Below are 25,219 nucleotides of genomic sequence, written 5' to 3' on the forward strand. Positions count from 1 at the left end.
CTGCTGAGGGCTACTTCTCTGGACTAATGCCTCCATGGCCTGCACGGGCACAGATGTTATTGTTCTCTCGTGGAAAGCCCCGTGTCTTCTCGCTAACTTTGCACTACTTTACTGCCCAACAGGAAGGTGAAACTACCAAGAGGGGTGGCTTCTGGTCTGTTTTGTCAACAGTGTTGTGCCTTCTGGACACTTTCCTGTTGCTTCTCCCTGTAGGATGGTTGCGGACAAGCACATTTTGCCATCATAAAGGCAGAGTAGCCTTCTTTCAGGCTGAACTGTCTTTCGTTCATCATCGATCTCTTATTCTGCACTGACGTCTTCATTCTCTTCCCTCTCCCCTTTTCTTGCTCGCCAACCATCTGTGCGGGCAGCTTCCCCGCTCCTCCTTCCTGACTTGCTGCCTACAGGATCAACCAAAGCAGCCCCAGGTTGTTACCTGTGCTCTGTTCTGTTTTCAGGGCTCACTTCTGTTTATTTTCAATTCTATTGGTCTTTGTTTACTTATTGGCATTTGAAGAAAATACTAAATGTAAAACTTGAATTTGGGGGTCTGAAATTTCATTGTTCTTGAGACCATGCTATAATGACATATATAAAATATAATGTATCATATATATATATATATATGCAAAATTATTCCAAATCTGTCAGAATTTTTTGTCAGGATAAATTCTTAGCATAAGAAATATCATTGTGCCTACATATTGAAATATATAGTTCTCAAGAATTTGACAAGTGAAGCTATGAGATTGGCGATAATTTCTGGAAACTAAGTGGAATTCTTTGTTTTGGTGGCTGTTCAGTATCCTTCTGACTTATGATAAGTGACTTGTAAAATACTGGGAAAAAAAAACCCGAATATCTGCTCTGTTGCCCATGCTTCATCCTGCAGCAGAAATGAACAGAGAGACAGAACATAGTGCTTCTTCTGGGTAGGGGCATGCTGTGGTAGGCGGTGCATGTTGTGGTGGGTGTGGCAGTATGGGAGGCTCTTCCTAGTTCTGGTCTTATCTCTAGAACAGAATGGCATCAGCATTTTGCTGACTTGGTGGACAGTGATATTTGAAGTAGTCTTTGACACTCCATGGGGCTACGGCTGTAATAACATCTATGCTATCATTTTCCAGTTGGTATCTTTGTCCCTTCAAGCGTTAAAAGCATAGGTGCAAACATCTCAGCCATGCTTCTGTTCCATAAGGTCTGGAAGATTCTGCACCTATACACAGGTTAGATTTTAAGACTTAAGATGTAAGGACATGCAAAAAATGAGCTACTAAAATTCCAAACAAGTTGGACGGTGGTGGGAGCATTTGGGAGGCAGAGACAGGCAAATCTCCAGGTTTGAGGCCAACCTGGTCTACATAGTGAGTTCCAGAGTAGCCAGGGTTACACAGAGAACTCTGTTTTGAAAAACAAAATAAAATGAAAAATCCAAACAAATTAGATTTCATCTATCTAAGCAGAAGACCTACATAGTCATGCCTGGCTTTGTATAATTCTTGAGTAGTATTAATGCCACAAGCCTTAGGGTTTTTAAATCTACTGAATGCAACTGATATTAAAGCTACTTGCCTTAAACTTTTGTTCTGTGGTATCTCTGCTTGCTACATGTTGAATTTTACTGGTCACTGAGGCTCTCTGCACCCTCACCCATAATCCCAAGGTGAGAATATCTTTTCTTCTCAAAGAAAGAGACATAGCCTTTCTCTTTCTTAATTGAGAAGTGCATAATTGGCCAGAGGAGATGATATTTTATTGCCTTTCTTGCCAAGTTCAAAAGTTAAACTTTTTTTTTTCAGGGCCCGCAAGAAAATTTCTGTAAAATATATGAATGGCAACTCAGGATGTCCCTAGCTTTAAAATGCCAAGAATTGTTAGTGGTGTGATACAGGGTTCATTCCATAGCTGAGGGCTGTAAGACAGAGGCTGGGGTTGCCTCGACTTGTGGCTTTGGGGTGGGATTGGAAGATTGGAGGCAATTGTAACCATTCTGAGAATGGCCTGACCTGCCTTCCACTGCAGCTTGGAATGACAGACTACTTCCATGGGGTCTGGCTCCCTACCAGTTGGTGGCAATCTGTTTGTAACTATAGGTGGTCGCTCCCACTTCCTCAGGCTCCCTCTGATGGAAAGATCTGGCAAGAACCTTGAGTCTTCCTTGTCCACCCTTTGCCTTGTGAGCCGTCCAGATGAAGAAGCTGCTGTGGGAATTCTCTCTGGGCTGTGGTCCAGTTCTCCTCAGTGATGGGTCGTTGTTTGGAAGGCTATTGTGAGGTTATAAAGAAGGGAGATGAAGACACAGATGAAGGAATGATTTCTCCAGCTGTGGCATATTTTTTTTTATGGAGATGTGCTGAATAAAAAGAAAAAAAAAGGGAGAAAAATACTCTAGTTTTTTTTTTCCTTCATCTTCTTTCATCCTATTTATAACTCCAGTTTCCTTCCCCTCCTCCGACTCACAGCTACTTCCCACCCCTGCTCTGCCTCACGTCTGTGAGCTCAGAAGGGATGAATGGACTTCTTTTCCAAGGATTACACATCTGTCAGTGACTGGAATACTGACAGGAGGGGCCGACCGTGAACACCCAGGCTCGCTCATAGTGGCCTTCCTCAGAGTATTGTTTCCATTCATTCATGAAGGGGCAGAGGCTGAGGAGGAGGAGGAGGAAAGGAATGGAAGGACCAAAGGCAAGAGAGAATAAAGCTGAACTAAGCCTTGAATAGGGAAAGCCTCACCAATAAGGGGAAGGGAGACTCAGCAACCAGAAAATTTAGGGATAGGTAAAAGGATAGAGGAAGAAAATAGAGATGCGTAGAGCTGACAGAAAACAGAGGGAGAGGGAAATGAGAAAGGAAGATGAAAGATGACTGAGAAGGAGCCAAGGAGTGGGGAGTCCAGAAAATGACGAGGAAAGGAGAGGAGAGATGGCGTGAAAGAGAAAAAATACACGATTCTGAGGACATTCACTACAGCTAAAAAGGGAAGTCACATTTGCATGCAATTGCCTGTGCAGCTGTACATTGCTTCACAATGATCTTGCAGTCATCATTTTCTTTCATTTTTGCCTCCTCCTCCCTCTGCCACGGCCCCCTCCTCGCTATCAGCCTGGAGCCATTATGGAGAGCCAATGGGGGCTGAGGGCTGGTGTTGTGCATGAATGAATGGGCCCTTTCTGTTTCAACTTCTCGCCATCCTTCTGTCAGGGAACCGTGTGAATCAATGGAGCTCCTTAACAAGCCAGGGCTGTAATGTCTGTTACTGTTTATAGTCTGCCTAGAGTGTAGCCCACTGACCCTGCCCCGTTTCTGTTCCCTTCCTCTTTTCTGTCCTTCAGCACCTCCCTCTCCATCATCATAACAAGAATCATTGTGTATGTCAGGCTCCTGCTCTGTCTCTAAGAGCTCACTAACATGTTGCTGTCATAAGCCCTTAGGGCCAGTTCCTGCCCATAGCCCTGTTGAAAAGTGGCAGGGTAGATACAAGCCATTCTCAGATGAAAAGGTAAGCCTGGAAATGGAGCCCAGCCCTGACTGGAGCCAGCCAATGCTTGTTTCCTATTGGGAACCAGAAATCAGAGACCCCGCTCCACATTGAGTCAGTATGACCATAGTTCGTCTATAGCTGCCCGCTGTCCAGACGTGGTTTTAGCTTCTCAGTTAAGAATCATCATGAGTGACCAAAGTATGTACCAGAAAGCATGGTGCTCTAGCCCCCTTCCAGAGTGGCATCATTTTTTTTTTTTTTTCATTTCAGGGATTATTTTTCAAAGACAGGGATGGTATTGGTCTTGAATCAGTTCAATTTATGAATGGCATTTTGATCAATGTCCACTCAAGTCAAATACTTGCTTAAGCTGGGAGGCAGTGTACAGTCACAGAGCATAGAAAAGAATTAATTTCATTATCATCACCATGGTCCTTAATTTTTTCCCCTTGTATAACGTAGTTTGGTATATTTTGTTTGCTGAGGGCAGAAAAAACCTTCATCTACCCTCATGCACAGAATGCTGCAGCTTCTCATCTATCTTGAGAAAGAATAGAGATGGTCCAAGATGAAGGAACTCAGGCTTTTATTTATTTATTTATTTATTTATTTATTTATTTATTTATTTATTTATTTATTTGGGTTTTCCCAAATATAGGAACCCAGACTCTTAAAGGAGATAGCTTAGATTTATAGTAGGTCTTCCTCATAGTGTGACCTTGGGCAACTTGATTTTGACTCTCCAGTTTCCTCACATGCCAGGGAGATTCTTAAAGTATGTTCCACAGGCGTGGCAGCAGCAGCAGCAGAGTAAGAGGAGAATCTAAGATATGGAAAACTCAACTCTTGCTCTGGACTCACTGAACTTGAAACTCCAGAATCTGCTAACTCACAGGCTTTAAAGGTACACTCCAGGGTTAGGGCATAGAAATGTTTGTTTCTAATACATTTCTAGGAGCTGCCCCCGTTATTACCACTGGGACCCTAGGGATCACACTCTGAGAAGCACCCAGTTTATATCTATGAAGTTTGAAGCATGTCAGCCTACCATAAACATGATGTGCATGTTTGCTATTGTAAATTGTTGCCTTCAAATGCCCTTTGATTCACTGTCCTGTAAAGTACATTTTGGAAATCAGAAATACCTAAGGGTTGAGTCGGAAAGTGACCCACTGATTGGCTGAACTCCTTTGACCATTGTGGCACATGGTGGATCCCAAGAAGAAAGATGGGGAAAGAGAAGGCAAAGTCCTTGCTTACAAGCAACTCCTTTTTTAAATTGTGTGGGTGTGTGGTACATTTTTTGTGATAGAGTAAATGGTTGCCATATGAAATAGCGCATTTACATATGACATGGGCTTGGCCATATGGGGGTGTGACTTTGAGTTTCACTATTTAAAATTTCTAAAACCGATTTACTAATAAAATGGTGGAGTTGAAGAATGTCTTTCCCAAATAAACTTTAGAAGTTCGTGTGGGAGACATGTTGAGAGGCCAGGTTCATGGTCTCTCTTGGGGCTTTGTCATCTGGCCCAGCGGCTGGGAGGGATCAAACCTGGGCAGTGTTTGGAAAGAGCCATCGCCGGGCCAGGTGGGATGTTTCAGCAGGAAAACCAGAGCCTCCAGTTTGGCTTTCAAGTGTTGAGAGTGTTGAAGAAAAGCCAGCAAGACTTCACTGGCGATTCACCTTGCCCTGAAATGTTTATGCTCACGGCAGGTTTGTTCTTTCAGCTGACTGTGCATGATGGCTGCGGGGCCCATCTGCTGCACGTAGCTGCTCTGTCTTTCTTCAGGACACATTTTTCTTTTCTAGAGCACTGTTTTAGGTTCTTTGTTCTTCCAAACAATTCTGAGTCCGTGGGTCTGTGAGTATCCTGGATGTTGTAACATTGGCTATTACAATATTGGACTAATCTGTCCCAGACAGAATGCTGGGCTGTTCCTGTCAGAGAAGACTCACGGTAGTCTGTAGGGAGGCAAACAAGGAACCCTTCACCAGCCCCCATCCTCAACATTTTAGTGAATGTTCTTGATTTTCCCACTCAATGGGGAACAGTCTAAACTTTCAAAAGGTAGTTCTTTGCAACTAGTTTGTTTTATTATTATTACTATTTTAAAATATTTATCCATAGAGACCCAGTCTCTATGTAGCCCTGGCTGGCCTGGAACAGGCTAGGTAGCCTAACACTAGAAAGTCTGTCTTCCTCTTTTCAGCAAATAGGGTCTGACCACCACGGGGCATGGACGGCTTGCTTTCCCTGGTTCTGGTTTGACGGCTCTGCTGTCTGGGAAGAGGCTGGCTATAGTGCTGCCACAAATCCATCCTCCACAGAAGACCAAACTCGGGGCCTCACCGCCCTGAGTAGGTTACTGCAAAGGATGGCGCCCAGGGAAGCTTGAGGCTGCGCAGTCTTGTCACGTGACCGACCCCATCACATCTCTGATGGGTTTTAAGGACATATTGCAATAAGAGGAAGCAGGTGAGCCTAGCCCCCAGTCCACTCACCACAGTCACCTCCATGCTCTCCATCACCTTCTGCTTTTCATATCAAGGCATCTGTGTGTGCCTGTGCCTTTTCTCTGCAAGTGAAGGTGGTCCTCTGGCCAGCTGTGGGTACCTGCTGCCTCTCTGTTGACCGGGGCTCTAATGCCCAGCTTAGACTCCCACCTCCTACTTCCTTGACACCTTTGAGTCTGTGCTATTTCACGTTCAGATTCCTTGTCCATGTTGTGTAAGGGTTTGAATCTAAACGAAACTGTGTCATCCAGGCAGAGTGTTAGCCTGGTGTGGTAGAGAGAGCAAGAACACAGCCTCATGTCCTGGAGTTGGGTCTCCAATCTTTAATAGATGGGTCCCTACCCTTATTTTTGAGTTCTCATGCTAGTTCCATAGTGCGAGACATAAAAGCCATGGCCTCTAGCCAATAAATGGCACCCTTGCCCTCCAGCATAGTGTGGGTTTGAAGGAGCCAGAGAAAGAAGGTGCCTGACTCTGACCTCATGAGTCTTACTACTTTCTCATTGTCCAAGGTACACCCTACCCTTGAGCTCCCTCCTTCCTCCTCTTTCTGTTCCCTTCCCTCCCTCCCTCCCTCCCTCCCTCCCTCCCTCCCTCCCTCCCCCCCTCCCTCTCACCCTCCTCTCTCCCTCTATATCATATATCACCAACATTACCCTTCACTATAACTCATTTCACCAGCAGAAAGGGAGGGACACCTGGGAAGAAGAACCCAGAGCAGTTAGGGATTGGTGCTCACTGGAATGATGCAAGAAGAGATGGGGAGGGGGGGGGAGGCGGGGTGTTGGCTGTGTATGTGTGTGTGTGTGTGTGTGTGTGTGTGTGTGTGTGTGTGTGTGTGTGTGAATCCCTTCTACAGATGCTGCTAAAGGAAGGAGACCCAGGTGCAGAAAGAGCCCCTCTCATCTTGGCAGGGTTTAGTAGAGTGACAATTAGCACACGCTTGCCTTTGGCCTGACCACCTGATAGATACATTCCTTGTTTCTCAAAAAAAAAGTCAAGGAAGTAACAGCATTGCACTGGAACTCCCAGGGGGCTCTGGAGGGGTGGGGGAGAAGTTCTCTTAACTTTTGCAAACCGCAAATGTTTAGTCCGAGTTGGGAAAAGGTCCCCGGGGCACTGAGTTCTTATTGGATTCTAGCAGTTTGACCCCTCTTCTGGAACAGGGGCCGGGGCGGGGTGGCCACTGCTGGCTGGCGTCGCCTGCTCGTCTCCTCGCTGTTCCCGAGGGCCGGCTGCTAGCGGGCGCTGCGGATCTCAGTGAATGGAAGTGGTCGGGTGGGTGGATGATGTGAGAGGGCTGGAGCTGAGCTGAGCCGAGAAGGGGTGTGAGAGCCGAGGGGGTGGGGACGGCCGGGCAGGGACAGCCTGTGGTGCTCACGTCTGGCCGGGAGAGACTCTGTCTCCAGATGTTCAGTGTGTTTATAGCTGCCAGAGCAAGAGACCAGCTCCCTCGTTAAGAAGTTGCTTTCCCGAGCTGCAGCTTCTGCAGCTGGAGGCTGCGCCCTCCCTTCCCCCAGGCTGGTCGCTCACCCCGACCCCGCCTTCCTCCTCTGCAATCCTCCCAAAATACACGAGCACACAAAAAGAAAAACACCAGCAGATTTTTTATTTCAGAGAGTAAACACTTGGGCCGTGGGGGTCTGGAGGTTATGGGAAAAGAGGAAACCATCCAGCTAATCAGGCAGCACACACTTCCCCCGCTGAAATAAAACAGAAATCTTTGCTCCGCAGGGCTGCCGGGTTAACCCCGGCACTGCCAGCCAGGCAGCGCCCCAGCCGCCCGCCCCGAAGTGGGGAGTCCAGGCCTAGGCTTGGCAGCTGCAATGCTCAGTCTGGGAGGGGAGAGGCGTGGGCAGCCTGGCCTGCCTGCTGTCCCCTTGGTTTGTGGTGGCACATCTGCTTAAGAAATAAACGGTTGGAACAGATGAGATTTTGGACTTAGATTTGTTTGCAAGAGGCTAGTGGAAGTTTTAGATAGGTGGGAGAGGAAACAGGGTCACCACTCCCTGCCCAGAGTCCTTGCAGTTTAGAAAGAAACCGAGCCTGACTTCCAAGGCCCGGCTCTTTTGCCCGTGTAACCCATGGGCAAAAAATGGAACCTTTCTGAACTTGAGTTTCCTAATTTCTAATATCAGAGTGTCAACCCTGCAGAATTACTGTGAGACAGGAGAAGACAAACTAACAAACAAGCAGATTGAATGTGGGAATGACCAAGGGCCAGGCAGGGATGCACAGAAAGCTAATTCAAGATTTTACAGACTTCTGTGCATGCAAGGCCTGCCAGCCACGCTGTCTGCCTGCTTGCCTCCCGCGCCCGATTCCTTCCTTTCTCCCATCTCCCACCTTCTCTCCATTCCTCTTCCCCTTGCCCTTCATCTAGTTCTTTCCCTACTAAAGGCCTTCAGAGTCTCTGTTCCTTCATGTGTCCTCTTGTTGTCTGTCCAGAGAACATAAATATCCCATGGGGCAGAAGTCAGGGGTCAAACAGGAGGCCTAATTGCACTATGGGAGAGATCACCTCTCCCCTGATGTGTGGGCAGCCTTTGGCCCCCAGAGCTTGCCCCTGTGCACGGCCTCTGCCTTTCAGTTCAGCCGCTGCCCTATCTCACTGTCTGGAGGGTTGGTCCTCTCTTCTCTGCATCACTGTGTGTTTTTGTAGGGATCTGCTCTTCCTATTCCTGAACATCCTATTGAGACTTATGGCCTTTGAAGACTTGCTTATTCATAAAACAGATTTCCACACCCTCTATTCATCCTTTTAGGTGGGATTTAAACCCCAACCTCCAAAGCTACTTCATTTGCAAGTCAGGACCCCTCCCTTGTTGACTTTGTCACGTAGTGCTTGAAAGCCGAAACAGCCATGATGTAAGCAGGTACAGAAAGCAGGTCCTAAGTGCCTGGGCCTTTTACTCGATGTCCTGCTTGCACACCATCAACCCCAACAACATTCTGCCAAGTATTAGGCCTGCTGATTGTCACAGAATGGTTTTTTTTTTTTTTTTTTTTTTTTTTTTTTTTTTTTTTTGTTAGAACTGAGTTTTAGGAAAGCATGATCTTGCTAAAAATATTACACGCAAAGATTTTGCTATGCCCTGCTTCTCCACATGGTCAGAGACTCCAGAGAAGTTAGGATCGTCTGCAGCCAGGGGGGGAGGTTCCACTGTGTCCTCCTGTAGCAGATAAAGAGCACAAATGGTTCTCTATCTTGCTTCACAGCAATGAATTCACTGGTGTCAACTTCCTTCCTACAAATCCCTTTCCACTGCTCTCGTAGATTCCCCAGAGATTGTATTTAAATCTGGAAGTTGTTTCCATCCCATTGTCTTGGAGATAAGAATCATGGCCTTGCCCAATGTCCAGATACATCTCTCTGCTTTAGTGTGTGCTACTCAGGATACCTCTGCGAACTTCTGGAATCTGCCTCCCGAAAACTCTCTGGTGGGCCCTAGGTTGTGCCCACCACCTTCACCTCCCACAGCGGGAGAAAGAGTGGTGGTGGCAGTGCCCAGCACAGTCTCCCTGTTGGGTCAGAGTGTACAGAGGCAACAGTGGCAGGTGAACTGCCCAGTGTTGCACAGTCCCCGGCAACGGCCCTGACTGGCATTGTCCTCTGGAGTCTTAACCCTTCACGTCTGACCTCTCACTGCTCTTGAAGCTGCCGACTAGGGTCCATTGCTCCAAGATCATTTAGACAACTCATAATTTTCGGATCTCTCCAATCTAGAGAGAGATGGGGTCCAGATTTCCCTACATGGACCCTGCTACTTTGACCTTCCAACACTCATCAGTATGTTTGATGGACATTGCAAGTAGAACAAGACTTAGGGCTGGTTGAGGATCCTTGGCCAAGTATTGTTTCTTTTAATTAATTAATTATTTTTTATCTTATGTGTGCTGGTGTTTTGCCTGCATGCTTGTCTGTGTGAGGGTGTCAGATTCCCTGGAGCAGGCGTGACAGACGTTATGAGCTGCCATGTGGGTGCTGGGGATTGAACCTGGGTCCTCTGGAAGAACCACCAGTGCTCTTAACTGTAGAGCCACCTCTCCAGCCTCAAGTATTGGATTTTTATAATGAACATGGCCAGCTTCCTCTGGAATCAGATATGCCCAGGGGAGATAAGGGAGAACCAAAAAGATACTTCATTCATTTCAAACAGACCTGGAGCATGGAGGCGTTTCATCATTATTTCTTAACTGAAAATTCTGAGTTTAAATTTCCTGAACAGTAAAACCAGTAGATCATGACAGAAACCTTGGGTTTTTGTTGTTGTTGTTGTTTTTAAATTTTTGACTCTTGTTTTTTGACACAGTTGCAGAGCTTGTTGAGTTTTCGGGCATATTTGCTTCTATGTTACTTTTTTCTTGAAGAAAAGTATCAGATATGCTGATACTTCCTTCTTCTCTGGTGAAAGGAGAGTCTGAATAATCTAATTCTAGAATGTTCCAGCGAATGCCTTTCCTAGAGTGGTGTGAGAGGGAGTTGCTGTTCTTTATGCCTTCAGTGTGTTCAGGCTCATGCATCTGGGTCTTTCCCTTTCGCCACGTTCCTGGCAGGATGGTATTATTCCCATTGAACAGAATGGAAAACTGAGATGTAATTCTAGGAGGAAGAAGGTGATAAAGGAGGGAAAGATAGGAGGATTAAGCTGAATGCGCTCGATGGTCCAGTCTCTCAATCACTGTATAAAAGTCTGTCCAGATAATTTCTGTTTTCACTCTTCCTTGTCACCTCCTGCTTGGTGACTCAAGTCACTGTCCTACCCAGATAAGACAATGTAAGCTTTCCTACAAATCAGAGACCCAAGACGATCTCAGAGACAGCACAGGGAAATGAGCCACTGTCCGGATTGTTTTTGGATCTCCACTCGGGTTTCTTTTGCTCCAACATTGATTATTTGAGGGCATGAATAAACCCGGTAATTTGCAAGGCTCATGTGGAGAGTGGGTTTCCCTTTGTTGGGATTCAGCTGGGGTTGGGAGGATTTTCTTCTTCTTCTTCACCTAATTATCCCATCCCCCTTTGCTTCTCACCCTGGACTCCTCGCCCCACCACACCGCACCTTGAGTCAGCTCCGTGAGCAGACGTAGGAGACCCCGAATAAGGCGAAAGTGTTCCAAGTTTCTGAAAGGTTATACCCTTGAAGCCATCCACAGTGTCCAGAGCACGTGCTCAAGTTTACACAGAATGTTCAGACCTGAATAAAGAGACTAATTGTGGGGAAGCTGCTTTTCAGCACACAGGATGGGCTGTTCCCTGTGGGTTTTACTATCAAAAGGCTTTTAAAAGTGCAGTGTAGCCATTGTTGAATATTTCACAATGAATTAAATACCATTTCTCTCCTTGCAGCTGTTCCATGTGAGTGAGCGTAGAGTGATTTTTTTTTTCTCTCCCCTCCTGGCAGAAGATGTCTGCTGTATAAATGCAAACACTGGGGTAATGAGATTATTTGTGTGTGAATTCTTTAGGAAAAGCATTTCTTTATTTTCAACTCAATGTGGCGGAGGGCTGCAGCTCTGGAGCTGGGAGCTGGAGGGAGCGCCTGGCAAAGAATAGAATTGCCACATCTGAGAGCAGAGCTGGGGGAAGGCAGGCAGGGAGAAGGGCTGGGCTCCGGATTCAGCACACTTGCCTCATTCCCCAGGGCTGCCAGCGGCTCTCAGCCATCCTGAGTGGGTGATGGAGGAGGGAAATTCCGTTTTTTTTTTTTTTCTCAGTAAACAATCGCTTTCCCATCTGCTCTTTCAGGATTCCTTTCTGATCTTACAGGTTTTTAATGAATTTAATGGAATATTTTTGCTTTGCTCTCTATTTTTATTTTAAGGATTTTCCCCAAGGTTTTTTTTTCTTCTTCTTAAATTATAAAATACACAGGGAGGGAGAAAGGCCGTTCTAACATCTAATATGCTTTCTGCAATGCAGCCATGTTCAGCCTGTGTCCTGTGCCATCCAGGTTGTACCTGGTGCTATGGTTTGAATGTGGTTTGAGAATATTCCTGGAGTTCCACAGGCTGGCACCAGGGCCCCCTTCTGTGTGTGTGTGTGTGTGTGTGTGTGTGTGTGTGTGTGTGTGTGTGTGTGTGTGAGAGAGAGAGAGAGAGAGAGAGAGAGAGAGAGAGAGAGAGAGAGCGCTCTAGGGCATAGTCATTTGATCCTTAGTTGGTATTATCTTGTTCACAGGAGACTGTTGTGACTCTCGGTACCTCCCAATGGAGAACAACTCCCTGGATTCTCTTTTTCCTGTCTTGCCACATGACCCTCCTCCCTGCCCCTCGAGGTCCCCCCCACCCCCCACTGTTATCTCATTTTCTATGGGGACCTTAGCAGAGCAGCGTGAAGGCTGGTGGTCGCCCTTTCAGCTCTGGTACTGTCTACTGTATAAACCTCTTTCCTTTGCTACTTAGCTAGCTTCCAGGATTTTGTTACAACACAAACAGAATGAGATACCAAATATTCACAGAGCTTCCTTTGTTTATCTTTCCAGGTTTCAAAATTTTTACTGCCTTTGCCAGAAATTGAGCTCAAGTAGTCAGTGAGTTGGAACTGAGCAAAATCAATTAAGGTTAACTATAAGTTTAATTCTTCTTAAAATAGCATCGGGAAAAGATGGTATTAAAGGGGGAAAAGATTTACATTAGATCAGAGGAAGTGGAATTTTGAAATTACTTATTAAAGGAGTTTATGAGTTATTTCCTCTCAAATATCTTTTAAGAATATCGTTTTTTTCAAAAGGATATTTCAGTAGGAGTTGAAATAAGGTTTTAGCATTATCTATCTGGTTCTATTACATAAGATGTAAACTTTTAAAAGGGAATTTGATGGGGTGTGTTAGGAAACTCAAGTGCAAAGAACAGGTCAGGTACAAAGGAAAGCCACGGAGTCCACATTGCCCGTTTTATTCTGCTTCCAAGGTAAAAAGGAAACACGGGCTAGTTGTGTTGATTATAGAAATGACCCGGTAAGTCTGGAGCTAGATTAGAATGGCTTGCTATGGGGTTCTGCACCTCTTCTATCATTGGTCACTTACTCTTGTGGGCCTTCCAGATGGGAAGTCCAGTCTCCACGGAAGAGGGGGCAGATGGAGGACAATACTTTCCCCATCTCTATAACCCAAGCAGGAGTTTGGAAGGCAAGAGTAGGGAGAGCCCATGCTGGTTGGTTGTTTCTAACATCATTTTTGTCCTCTGCCTGGCGGTGGCTTAGTAGTTTTCACACCCACATGCGCCATGTATGGTTCCCTTTTTAAAGTAGTCACTATGAAAACAATGCATCTTTTAGAAGATGATTTACAAATTCAAGAATAGTAGGAAAAGTAATCTAGTCATCCATCTGAATTTTAACACATGGAGGTGTTTTCCTGAGAATAATCACCTGGATTACACACAGGCCCCTGGGTCACAGCCAGTCTTGTTGCTTGTCCTCTGCCTCAATGTTCTAATCTCTAATCTGCTGTTTTTTCTTGGTGAGTTCACCATTAGAAAACGGGCAGTTACTGACTCTCTCCTTCCCATTTAAACCTGTGTGTCAGTTCCCGCTCTTTTTGTTTCTTAGTTGCAGAAAACTGGTTCACGTTTAAGAAGGAATTTACCGACTTCCTTGTGGGGAGTCCAGTAGAAGGAGGAGATGGGAGAACCCTTCTCCGTGCATATTCGCATGGATTTGTCCTAAGGTCAGGGGGCTACAGAGTGAAGTGATTCTCTTGAAAGACCACAGGGTCTTTGATATGACCTGATAGGGAGCTCAGGCAGATGTAAGCCCACTGGGCAGTGTCTCATGAGCTCTAAAGAGGGAATGACCCAGCAATGTTTATGCTGCGGAAGGGAGGACCAGCGCACTGTGACTCTCAGTGGAGCCTCCAAGTGAAATGCGAGTGAGGGTCCAGGGAGGGTCTGTGGAGCAGTCACCCCTCCAAACTTGGACAGTCTGGCCCTGGAAGGGCTTGTTTTAGTGGTGTTTAGAATTGTGGTCACCGGGGCTCTGCTTTATGTATCCTAGACCATTGTTATTCTTTTCTTCCTACCCTGTGTTGATTTTCACCGCCCTGGCCTCGTCTGTGCCCCCGCCCCGCCCCGCCCTGGCCCTTTTGCCTGCCTTCAAGGATGTGCTCTGCCTCCCCAACCCCCACGCCCTGCCTCCCAACCTGAATGAGATAGTCCATTCCTGGGTCTGCTGCCCCTCACTTCATTAGTGTTCCTTATGTTTACAAAGCCAGAAGATAATATTTTTAGGTTCCATTTGGAGTTCCCCAGGCAGCCTCTCTCTAAGCCACTTAGGAAGTTTAGAAAAGAAGGTCATGGAAATGTTAGACTTTTTTTCCACTGAACTTTGGTTAAGTAAATGGTCCTAAGATGATGTTCGTAGACCCCACTAGGAAGGTTTTTATAGATGACGAGAAATTCTTTCTTTTTATTTCTCGTCTTTGCCTCTGGAAAACTGAAGTTGTTTTATTTGTCAAATAATCAGTTGAAATAAGCTTACTGAGCGATATGTACTATACAATTAACTCCTTTAAAATGCATGTCTTAAAAATAATTTATTTATTATTTTTATTTCATGTGCATTCATGTTTTGCCTGCATTATGACTGTGTGAAGATGTTAGAACCTCTGACTGGAGTAACAGGAAGTTATAAGCTGCCATGTGGGTGCTGGGAATTAAACCCTGGGTCCTCTTGAAGGGCAACCAGTGCTCTTAACCACCACTGAGCCATCTCTCCAGCCCTAAAATGCCTGTTTTAAGAGTATTTTTTTTTTTAGTATAGCTATAGCAGTGTGCAACTGACATTCATAATTGAACTTTAGAATACTTTTGTGCTTTTAAAAAGGCATTCCAGGTCAGTAACAGCCAGTGTTCCTCATCTTTTCCACTGTTAGCCAGTAGTAACTGCTTTAATATCTGTTTTTGTGAGTCTATTTTTGAGTACTCATAAATGTAGGCATACAATATGAGGCCCTTCATGACTGGCTTCTTTCCCTTAACATAATGTCTAAAAGTTTATCCATGTTACAGGATGAATCAGTATTCCATTCCTTTTTAATCATTAACATTTCTTTTAAATGGCTGTGCTACATCTTATTTGACCATCGTTTGGTGGACATTTCGGTAGTTTCCACTTTGTGGCTACCATAAATAATACTACTGTGAACATTCATGTGCAAATTTTTGCATGAACATGTTTTCATCTCTCTTGGGTATAGACCTGGGGAAGAATTTCTCAGTCATCTCTGTTTAACTATTTATGGGATGGACAAACTATTAGCTATATTGGCTGTCCATTTTCCATTCCCATCAGGTGTATGTGAGCATTCCACCTTCCCTGTATTCTCAACAATACTTGTTTTCACCTGTCTTTTGGATTATACCCTTCCTAGTGAGTGTGAAGCAGTATTTCCTTGTGGGTTTGCTTTGTATTTCCTTAAGATTAATAACACTGAGCATATTTAAATGTGCTTATTGGACACTTGTGTAACTTTTGTGAAGAATTGTCTATTCAAATCCTTGATCTGCTTTTCTACTGGATTATGTTTTGGACTGTTGAATTTTAGGAGTTCTCGATGTAGTAGCCTAGATGCAAGTCTTTCACTGGAAACATAATTTGCAAGTGTCTCTTCCCATAATGTCAGTCACCCTTTGTCTTTCCTGATGTTACAACTTGTGACACATAACAAAAAAGAATTTTAGTTTTGATATAACCCAATTCATCTATTCATGTGTGTTGTGAAAAGTTGTGAGGTTAGTTGGTTATTTCTATTGTCCCTGTGGAATTGTGCTGATTTAGTTCCTCCATTTAAGTTTCTTAATATTTTGAATTAGTTGCAGTGTGCCATGTGAAATAAATGATTAGATTTTTTTTGGAAGCATACACTTAATCTGTTTATCTTATACTATCATTTCCCCTTTACTGGGCTATTCTTGTGCACAGAGATTTTAAATACATAGCCCACCTACATTTATGAACTGTTTTCTTGATTTAGGGTACACATTATTATTTGAATTGAGTGGTTCTAACGACTGCTCTCTCTGATAGATGAATATTTTTAGAATATCAGGATGCTTGAGTCCAAACGGTGTGTGTAGGTATGTTTGTTATGTAGACTGAAAGGAAAAAACAAAACAAAACCCTATCATCTATTACTTACATCGAACCAGACATAGTTAAAATTTTACATCTACTACCCTATTTGAATTTTACCCCAGATCCTGTGAGTTATAATTAATTCCATTTTACAGCTGAGTAAGTTGATTTTTACATAGTTGAAGTAATTTTTCATAAATTACCCTGACTTTAAATGTCAGACTCTCAGCTGGGGCTCAGGTCAGCCTCATTCTCCATAACCTAGTGGCGAGTGATGGAGAATCACAGTAAAGGAAAAGCAGCATAAAGAGAATGGTAGGAGGGATTTGTGAGGAAGTTACAACCTGCAGGTCTAGCTATGTACATGGTTATCCATTCCCACATCTCTGAATTGGTGCCCTCTGCTCGCCTCCTGTGTGTTCCAGTGAAACCCAAACAAACAGTATTTCATCTCAAAACTCCTTCAGTTTCTTTGAAGTCAACAAAGGCAGCAGACTGTTGAAGTATAATTTGTTTGTATTTTTTTTTAATGAATCAGTCAATAAATCTTATTGAAGGCAGTTTCATAGGGTTTATACAAACGTATTGACATTTCTTTAATTTTTTTGGTTTGTCCTTGATAAAATTAAAAAAAAAAAAAACTCACCAGCACTTATCTGATAAACATCCGGGACCTACAAGTTAATTACAGACAAGAAGGTTAATACAATTAGTATATTTAATCTGGGCATTTGAAGGAATAAACCCCGAGTCTTAGGAAAGTGGAAATGCCTCTTTTATTGAAGTTGTCCATATGGAGCAAACTTGAAATTGCTCCCCAAGTCCCTTTCCCATGTTGTTCCCCCCTCCCCTTTCTTCTTTGCAGATAACCTGGCTTTGGTGGAGAATTGGGATGTGTAGCATCACAACAGTGAAGCATCTCCCAGGATACAGTGGTTGTGTGTTTTTAACTCCAGTTTCGGTTACCATGAAATTTCTGCTGGAACACATGAACTACTGCATCCCCAAGAACATGTAAAATGAAAAGAAAACAACTAGTAATACAGGTTTTGTGGCCAGCAGCTCCTGTGTGCAAGGCTTGCCAGTGTTTTCTTGCTCTAGCTTTAGGAGAGGCACAGTGGCCAACACTGGATGCAGAGGTTGAACCCGTGTCATTTTCCCTCGCCCCCCAGTTCCCACGGGAAGGGATCTGAGTCCTCACTCTGCTTCCCTTAATCTGCAGCTGCGAGTTCATTCCTCCCATGCTTCGTTCTTGAGCTGAGGCAGATACATCACTTGGAACTTCACTGGTTCCACCTCCCAAGGACAGCTCCACTTATTCCTAGGAGAAGATGGGTAGGAACTGTGGGTTAATAAACTCCTCATCTGCCACCCCAAGCCATCTTCCCTCCCCTATATACTTTTTACTAGTGGGAAAATGATAAAATGTGTAACAGAAATCCACAGGATGATGGCAAATCATGACAGGAGAAAACCACAGTGAAAGGTCTCAGAGTGGTAGATGAGACATAGGGGCAGTTGAAACAGTTGCGCTAATATGTGTCTTCAGTATTTTGCACAGCTGTCTTGGATCAGAGTTATACAAAAGATAGGAAAGAGTGTCTCACCCTGATAGATGCTACATATGGAGCACCTGGGATGCTTCTCCTCTTGGGTATCTCAGAAATGTTGTGCAGTGATGTGGATGGAAATGCTCTCTGAGCTTCCATGTTAAACCAGGCACCATCACTGTGACTTCAATCAAAGGAAAGGCAAGATGCCTATTCATATTTAGTATTGAGGTTTGATCCATAAAGTCTTTAGCACGATCCAAACTCTGAACATAACGTGAAATGAGTATTTCCTAGTTAGGGATCCTGTTTGTGGAATTATATGGCCAGCTTAATCTGAAGCATTGCTTAAATAACCTGCTAACCAGAATGTACTGACAAGAACTGTCAGCCCATTGTTCTATCTAGCAAATTCTGAGCATTTCTTCCTCCTAATGAGAGGCGTCTTGTGTGTCTTGATTTTTCTGATATGCCTTTTAACATTGCTCAAAACTTCAGCTATTTTCAGAAAACAGGTATTTCTAGCTCACATAGCAAATGCTAGTCTCTAACACCTTATGTGATACTTATGTTTATATGAGGTACTTAATTCTTGTATCCAATAACTCTGACAGTGTACACTTCCACTATGTATTTCTTCTGAACCTAATTAATTTAAATTAAATTAAATTAATTAATTTAATTAAACCTAGGTTTAATTAAAACTCATTGGTTACATGCACATGTTATTTTGTTTTGATTAATACAATGGCACTCATATTTATACTCACAACAATGCTCATTTAAGCATGATCTCTGTTGTTTTTTTTTTTTTTTTTTTTTTTTTTTAACAGCAGTTCACTTGTGTAGTGCAGGTTCTTTGATACAGCCTTGATAAATTAGCAGGTGTGACTTTTCCAGGCTCAATCCTCAGTGGCTGTTTTATATTCACGCCAAGCCTATCTTGAGGAGACAAATCTATAGGAAAATGCAGACCTCGTTGTCTGTATTTCTTGTCATAGCTTCAGCATGTCTAAGAGGTCTTGGATTAGCTTTCCTCATGGCACTCTCTGAGAATGGAAGGTGCTCCGGTGTGGTAGAGGATGGTAATAAAAGAGCTCATTGCCAGCCAGAGTCTGCTCTGAAGCGTTCAGTCCATTATGTTCATCACAAAGTGGGCCTTCTGCTTTAGCACACAGGCAGCTTGCCGGAACAAAGGACTGCCAAGAAAATGGCGGTGCCTCCTCCCTTAGTCTTGGGTCAGAGGTTACAAACTATTTTTACTATTATAATTTATTATCTGCGTGTTCATGGTTTTCTATATGAACACATCCATAAATATTAGAAAGCATGCATCTTCAGGTTCTGATTCTGATTATAGGTAGCAAGCAAAGAAAATGACTATACATGGCATCATGCATAGAGCCAAAGCCATACAATGACCCTTGGGCAGTGGCTTCTGCTACAAAGCTCATGTGTTAGAGGTGAGACTCCTTCAATTATTTTGGCTGCTTTTGAATTTGAGGGATTTGACAATTCGAAAATCTACCTTACAAAGATTTTTACTTTCTCTTCTATTTTTTTTTTTTTTTTTTAGACAGGGTTTCTCTATGTAACAGTGCTGGCTGTCCTGGAACTCACTTTTTAGACCAGGCTGGCCTCGAACTCATGGAGATCCCAGTACCTCTGCCTCCTAAATGCTGGGATTAAAGGCTTGTGCCACCACTGTTTGGCTACTTTTTCTTCTATTGAGTTTGAACCCCATTACTATTTCTTGGGAGACTTATATAGTATATGGGGTTGCTTATAAAGTAGTCATCTGCTCACTTGTGTGGGACACCTAGGGGGATGAATGAGTAGTCCTCCTCCTCCCCTCCTCCTCCTCCTCCCCTCCTCCTCCTCCCCTCCTTCTCCTCCCCTCCTTCCCTTCTCCTCTCCTCCTTGCTCTTCTTCTCCTTCTTTTTCTTCTGTTTTGAGATGTCTCCATAGTTCATGCAGTTATCTCTCTCTCTCTCTCTCTCTCTCTCCCTCTCTCTCTCTCTCTCTCTCTCTCATTATTTAGTATGTGTGTGTGTGGGTACACATGTGCCACAGTGAGTGGGTGGAGGCCAGAGGACAACTTGGAGAAGTTGGTTCTGTCCTTTCCCTGTGTGGGATCTTGGAATCACACTCAGGTCATGGGGCTTGTCAGCAAGTGTCCTCAGCTACGGAGACATCTCTCTGATTCTGTCATTAACCTCTGGGCAGCCCTCCTTACCTCAGCCTCCCATGTGTTGTGATTACACCTGGTGTGGCTTTTCTAAAAACTGTTGGAAGGAAGGGTTTTTTTTTTTTTTTGTTTTTTTTTTTTTCTTGAGTCCACAAAAGCAAGAAAGAAGCTTTAAGCACAGGAGCTGGCAGGGAAAATCCAGTGATAGAGCCATTCAGTAGGACTGGAAATGGCTAGCCTGGTCTCCTTCCTGTTTTTATTTGAGAAATTGAATATGAGGGAAGGGAGATACAGAGACAGACAGACAGATAGAGACACACACACACACACACACCACACACACACACACACACACACACACACACAGAGTCAGAATGAGTGCTGACAATTTCAAATATGAATAAAAAAAGAAATAAAAAGGAAAGGAAAGGACATGATCACCCCTAGATATGGTGGAGAACAGATTTTACTGTAGATATGTGGGAGGGCATAGTCAGAGGCAGGAATATCTGGGAGAATCCAGAGTGGACATGACCAGACTGAGCCTGGCCAAGTGGAGAGAGGGGGAGAGGAACAGAGAGGGGAGATGGGGGAACCAGGTGCAGCAGCCAGGAGGCCAAAAGGCAAAGAGGTGAGTAACCAAAATGTCTGGACTGTACAGGGAAGAGCATCTGGGGGAAGGGCAGCCCAGCCCCTGAGCTGGAGAGTTCAGGGTAAAGGGCAGGAATGTCAGCCATACCCTGTAACAGGCAGGGACTGAGGGATGCTGGGAGAACCTGGAGGCCAGGTCTGCTTTGATATGTAAATAGGCACCTCAGCCATTTGTCCTGGGTTTGAAACTTAACAAAGTCGGGAGACCCATGCTGTAAAATACCAGTTCTCTTTTCCCAGCATAAGGACTAACTGTAGTGATGCTGAATCAGTAGTAAAGTGAAATGGCCACCTCAGACCATATTCAACATAAAATAGTTTCATTCATTCCTCAGTTATTTCTTTATTCAGTTATATTTTCCCAGTCTTTATTAGGCATTTGCTATGTCCAAGTCATTGTGTTTTAGGCTGGAAATTAAAATTTGAGTTGAACATGATTCCTTCTGTTGGGAGGGGCGGGGGCTCAGATTATCTTTAGTACCATCATCTTTAGTACTACAATTGCTCCATCAGAAGCCTGCATGGACACATTTGAAGGCTGCCTGTCCCGAGATCCCAGAAAAGGAAACAAAAAAGTGCATAAAAGTGTATAATCCTAGATTCCAAAAAGTCCAGGGTTGCTAGCTAGAGAGCACGGGAAAAGGGAAAGAGGGAGACATGGGATGGAGCGGAAGACAGGGTGAGATGGCTTGGATCTTACCTGCCTGGCTGTAGGCAGTTTCAGAGTGCTCCATTATTTCTACACGATGTTTAAGAAGAGTTGGTGGGAACATTCGTTTGTATCCCAGCTTTCCTGTGTGTGTAAGGCCTTTCCTGGAAGGCTGTGCTTGCCTTGTACATAGGTTCGAGGCCTCCCAGCACAAAGGGACAGCCGCTAAGGGCTCCTTGAGTGCATCTCCCTTTGGCCCTGTCAAAGCCTTTCCCCAATGCTTCACCCAGGTGGCTGAGATGTGGGTAGATGCTCCCCCCGAAACCACAATGTACTAGAAACTCTTGCCTTCCTAAATAGGTCGTTTTCAAGAGAATGTCGGTTTTGGTCTATGCTGTCAAGCTGGGAATGCTGGAGTGTGAGCTGTGAGCGAAATGAATGAATTCTTTGGTATTGATAAGTGTGGCTTTTCTAGGGCTATGGCTACTTGGTCATGTGGGGGTTGGGGCTTCTGAGAAGCAGAAGATTGGATTGTCTATCTCTAGGCTCTTTGCAGAAGTTTCTGGCTGAGAGAAGCTAATCAGGAGACCTGCATGGGGAGAGAGGCGTGTTATTTAATTAGCTTTACAATGGGCTGACTTGAAGGCACGTGGTGGGTTTAATAGAGGGAGATAGATGTCCTTTTTTGCGGGGCTAATTGTTGGGAAAGAGCAGGGTCTTTGTTGAAGCCCAGCATGAGAGCTCTGATCTCTTGCAGCCCGGGGCTGCCCCTACTTATAATTTTAGACAGAGCTATTCAAGGCTGCTCTGCAGAGAAAAGAAGAACAAGAAGTGTATTGTGTGTGCAGGATCAGTGCCCAAACCTCCCCAAAGTCATTGGAAAGAAAAAGAGAGGAAAGAAAAGGCAAACCAGAGGACCCCGCCATGTGCCTTTTGGAGTATTTCCCCATCGTTTATTTACTGTGGCTTTTGGAGAGGGCAAAGCTACACGTTTACCAACTTGGAGCTAAGGTGGGATGAGTTAACCAAACACCCCCAGAAATACCAATTAACTCTGCTTTCCCAACAATAAGGCATTGGTCTTGCCAAGATGGAGTAGGCAAGTTAGGTGATGATGCCAGTCCCATACCGCCAGCCTTGTTGGCAAGGCGCCAGGCAGGGGTAGTGCCCAAATGCAAATTGTGTAGCTGAAGCCCCCTCAATAGAATATCTGTGTTGCTAGAGGGAGTTCTTGGAGCAGTGATGGTTCAGAATGGCAGCCCAAAGAGTAGAGTATCGTCGCATTTCCTAGGGTTCTTTGGGGTGACTAGTCCGCACAGGTGGCCATCTCCAGCAAGTAAAATGTCATCTCACACCCAGATGGCAAGTCCAGCTTTTAGGGTGGCTATATCCACCCATAATTCTGTCACCGACATGAATTAGAGATGGGTTTTGTTGAATTCCCGCACAAATGGGAAATTGAATAAAAGGTGGGTCCAGCTGCTTTAAGGAAATACAGTGTCCTTCAAGTTGTACAAAATCATAGCATCAAACCTTCTACCGGAGGGAAGAGGACCCAGTTTTGGAGGAAGCTCAGAGGGTATGAACTCATTTTCGCTCTTGATTGGTAGTCCTGCCATGAGCATGTGACTGGAATTTCCTCGGCAGTGTCTCATATCTCCATAATGGGAATCGATCCCCTTTCATCTGTGAGGGAGTGGTATTGAGGATTTGTGTGATTTACTTGCTTAGCATTATCTTTATCCCTGTGTCTGATGTTAATGGCTCACACCAAGAGGGACGCCAGTGTCTAATCTGCTTGTGAAGAAAACAATGTTCAGTGGTTTGGATTAACATTCTTGAAAAGTTTGTGCTCACTACATCAAAAGTCACAACTCTGGTGTGGGTAGAGCCGAGTGGGGTGGGTTGGGTGGGGTGGGACAGGGTCTCATGTAGCCCAAGCAGTCCTCAAACGTGCCATGTAGCCGAGTGTCTTAGTTTCTTTTCCTGTTTGTGTGATAAAGGCAAGTGAAGGGTGCAAAGGTTTGCTTTTTTTTTCTTTCCCATAGTTCAAGGCATAGTTTGTCATGCTGGGCAAGGGAAGGCAATGGGAAATGAAGTCAGCTGCTCACATGGCATCTGCTGCTCAGGGTGCAGGGGTGAAGAATGCTTGTTGCAGCTCAGCTCCCATGCAGTCCAGGAACCCTCCAGGGAATGGCACCACCTCCCATCCACAGTGGATGAATTCTCCCATCCCTATGAATGAAATCTAGAGGGTTTCCCAAAGGTGTGCTCAGAGGCCCATCTCCCTGGTAATTCTAGATTCTGTCTTGTTAACAATTAACATTAACCCTTACACCAAAGGTGACTTCGAACCTCCCTGCCCTTCATCCTCCATCTTTCAAATGTCAGCAGGTTTATACTGCCACTCTAGGATCAGTTCTGATTTCTAAAGGTGGTAAGAGCAGCTAAGAGTCATTGAATACTCATTCTCCGTCACACACAATATAAATAACGCACTCCACACATTTTGTATCATACTCAACTCTGAATGGGGTACTTTTCTCGTCTCCATTGACAGATGACGGAATTGAGGCTTTCTGAGGCCAAAAGACAAGTGGGTGGTGAGTGGCGGAGCTCATACCCCAGCTCTAGACTTTACACTGCTCAGGCTCGTCACTGACCACCCCGCTTCACTGCTTCCTAGGTGTTTTTGGAGTTTAATGGTATGTCCCACACAGGGAGGACAAAGCCTGAGAGTTGTGCTTGGCAAACACTGCAAGTCTTCTTAGTGTTTGGACGCCAGGGCACCTTTTGGACTAGCCTCTTTACCTCTACAACTCAGTTCAAAGAAAGTTCTCCAAGGAAGAAAGCATTATTACGTCTAAAATAGAGGCATCTCGGTGAGCACTGGGTCTTTCCTGGACGTGGAGGCGCTGTTACCCCCCATCTGATCTCAGAGCTGTGGGATTCCCTGAGGAAAAAAAAAGAAAAGTCTACATTCTTTTTGATATTTTTCAAAAAATTCTCAACATTATTTAGAATTTTTAATTCCTGGAAAGGGATCTCTCCTGGGAACCTGCCACATGAGAGCTGCCTGCCTTTTGTTCTTTCCTCCCAGTCAGCTGCCAGCTCCCCACCCAGCTGTGCTCCTCCCCCTTCCAATGGGTCCCTCGGGGTGCTTCCCACCCAAGGCCCCTTTGTGAAGGAGTCTTTCGGGCTGGTTTCCCGATCTGGGCGAACACGTGTTTCAGATCACAGGCTTTTCGAAAAGCAGTTCCATTAAGGAGGGCCTTCTAGATGGTTTCTTCATTGTTCGCCACCTCTCTTCTCCTGAGTTATTATTTCAAGCCAGAAGTTCTTGAACACATGTGGTTCACAGGCTCGAAGGGGTCCAAGGCATCCTTGCATGTCATCCGTGTGGGCTTCCTTCTCTCATTGTCGCTGTCTCCAAAGAGGAAGGAGTTTTAGTGCGTGGGAGCTGATCCCGCGAGGCGAGCGAACGGAGTCGTGCGTCATTGCCAATGCTCTCCACCTCATTCCATGGCGAGGCTGGGGCATGGTGGGGAGGAGGCACAGCTGGTTCCTTGCAGATTAAACCGGACTTCACATCTCTCTTTGAGCCTTCAGAATGTAGCATCGAGTGTGAACTGCAATCCCAGAGAAGCAGACAGATTCCTTCCTGAGGCTGACTTTCATCTTACAGGGGGGCCATATTTGGTGATACTGGCAGGGAGGGATGGCAAATATGAGTACTTAGGTTGTTATACTGGACACCCTAAAATTGTTTTTCCAGATTATGTTCCTGTGTGTTCATGGAACTTAGATTCTAGTCACGCTTTCCAGGAATGTACACACGCGCGCTCCTGGACACACACACACACACACACACAGCACCTAGATTTGAAGCAGCATGAGATTTCAGCAAGTGCTATGTGCTCTCATTCCTCTGTTATTAGTGTTGAGACCGATAAAGCTGGAATTCCTATTAATTCATTATGAAACCATAATGGGTCTTAAGGAAGGATGCTTAACGTAAGCAAAATATCTGTGGGTGACTGTAGGAATGTACTCAAAATGTGTTTACTGCTTAGTACCATGTTCCCAGTATGACTCACGTGAGTT

The 25,219-nt window shown here is 44.7% G+C and overlaps 1 protein-coding gene across 2 annotated transcripts in view; it reads left to right on the forward strand.

Annotated features, from left to right (window-relative positions):
* The window catches only part of Ets1 (ETS proto-oncogene 1, transcription factor), a 125,704-nt gene that overhangs the window by 28,903 nt on the left and 71,582 nt on the right, over positions 1-25,219 (forward strand). The gene's annotated exons all lie outside the window — the stretch shown is intronic.

Source organism: Peromyscus maniculatus, chromosome 7, assembly GCF_049852395.1.
Source record: "Peromyscus maniculatus bairdii isolate BWxNUB_F1_BW_parent chromosome 7, HU_Pman_BW_mat_3.1, whole genome shotgun sequence".
NCBI classification, from domain to species: Eukaryota; Metazoa; Chordata; class Mammalia; order Rodentia; family Cricetidae; genus Peromyscus; species Peromyscus maniculatus.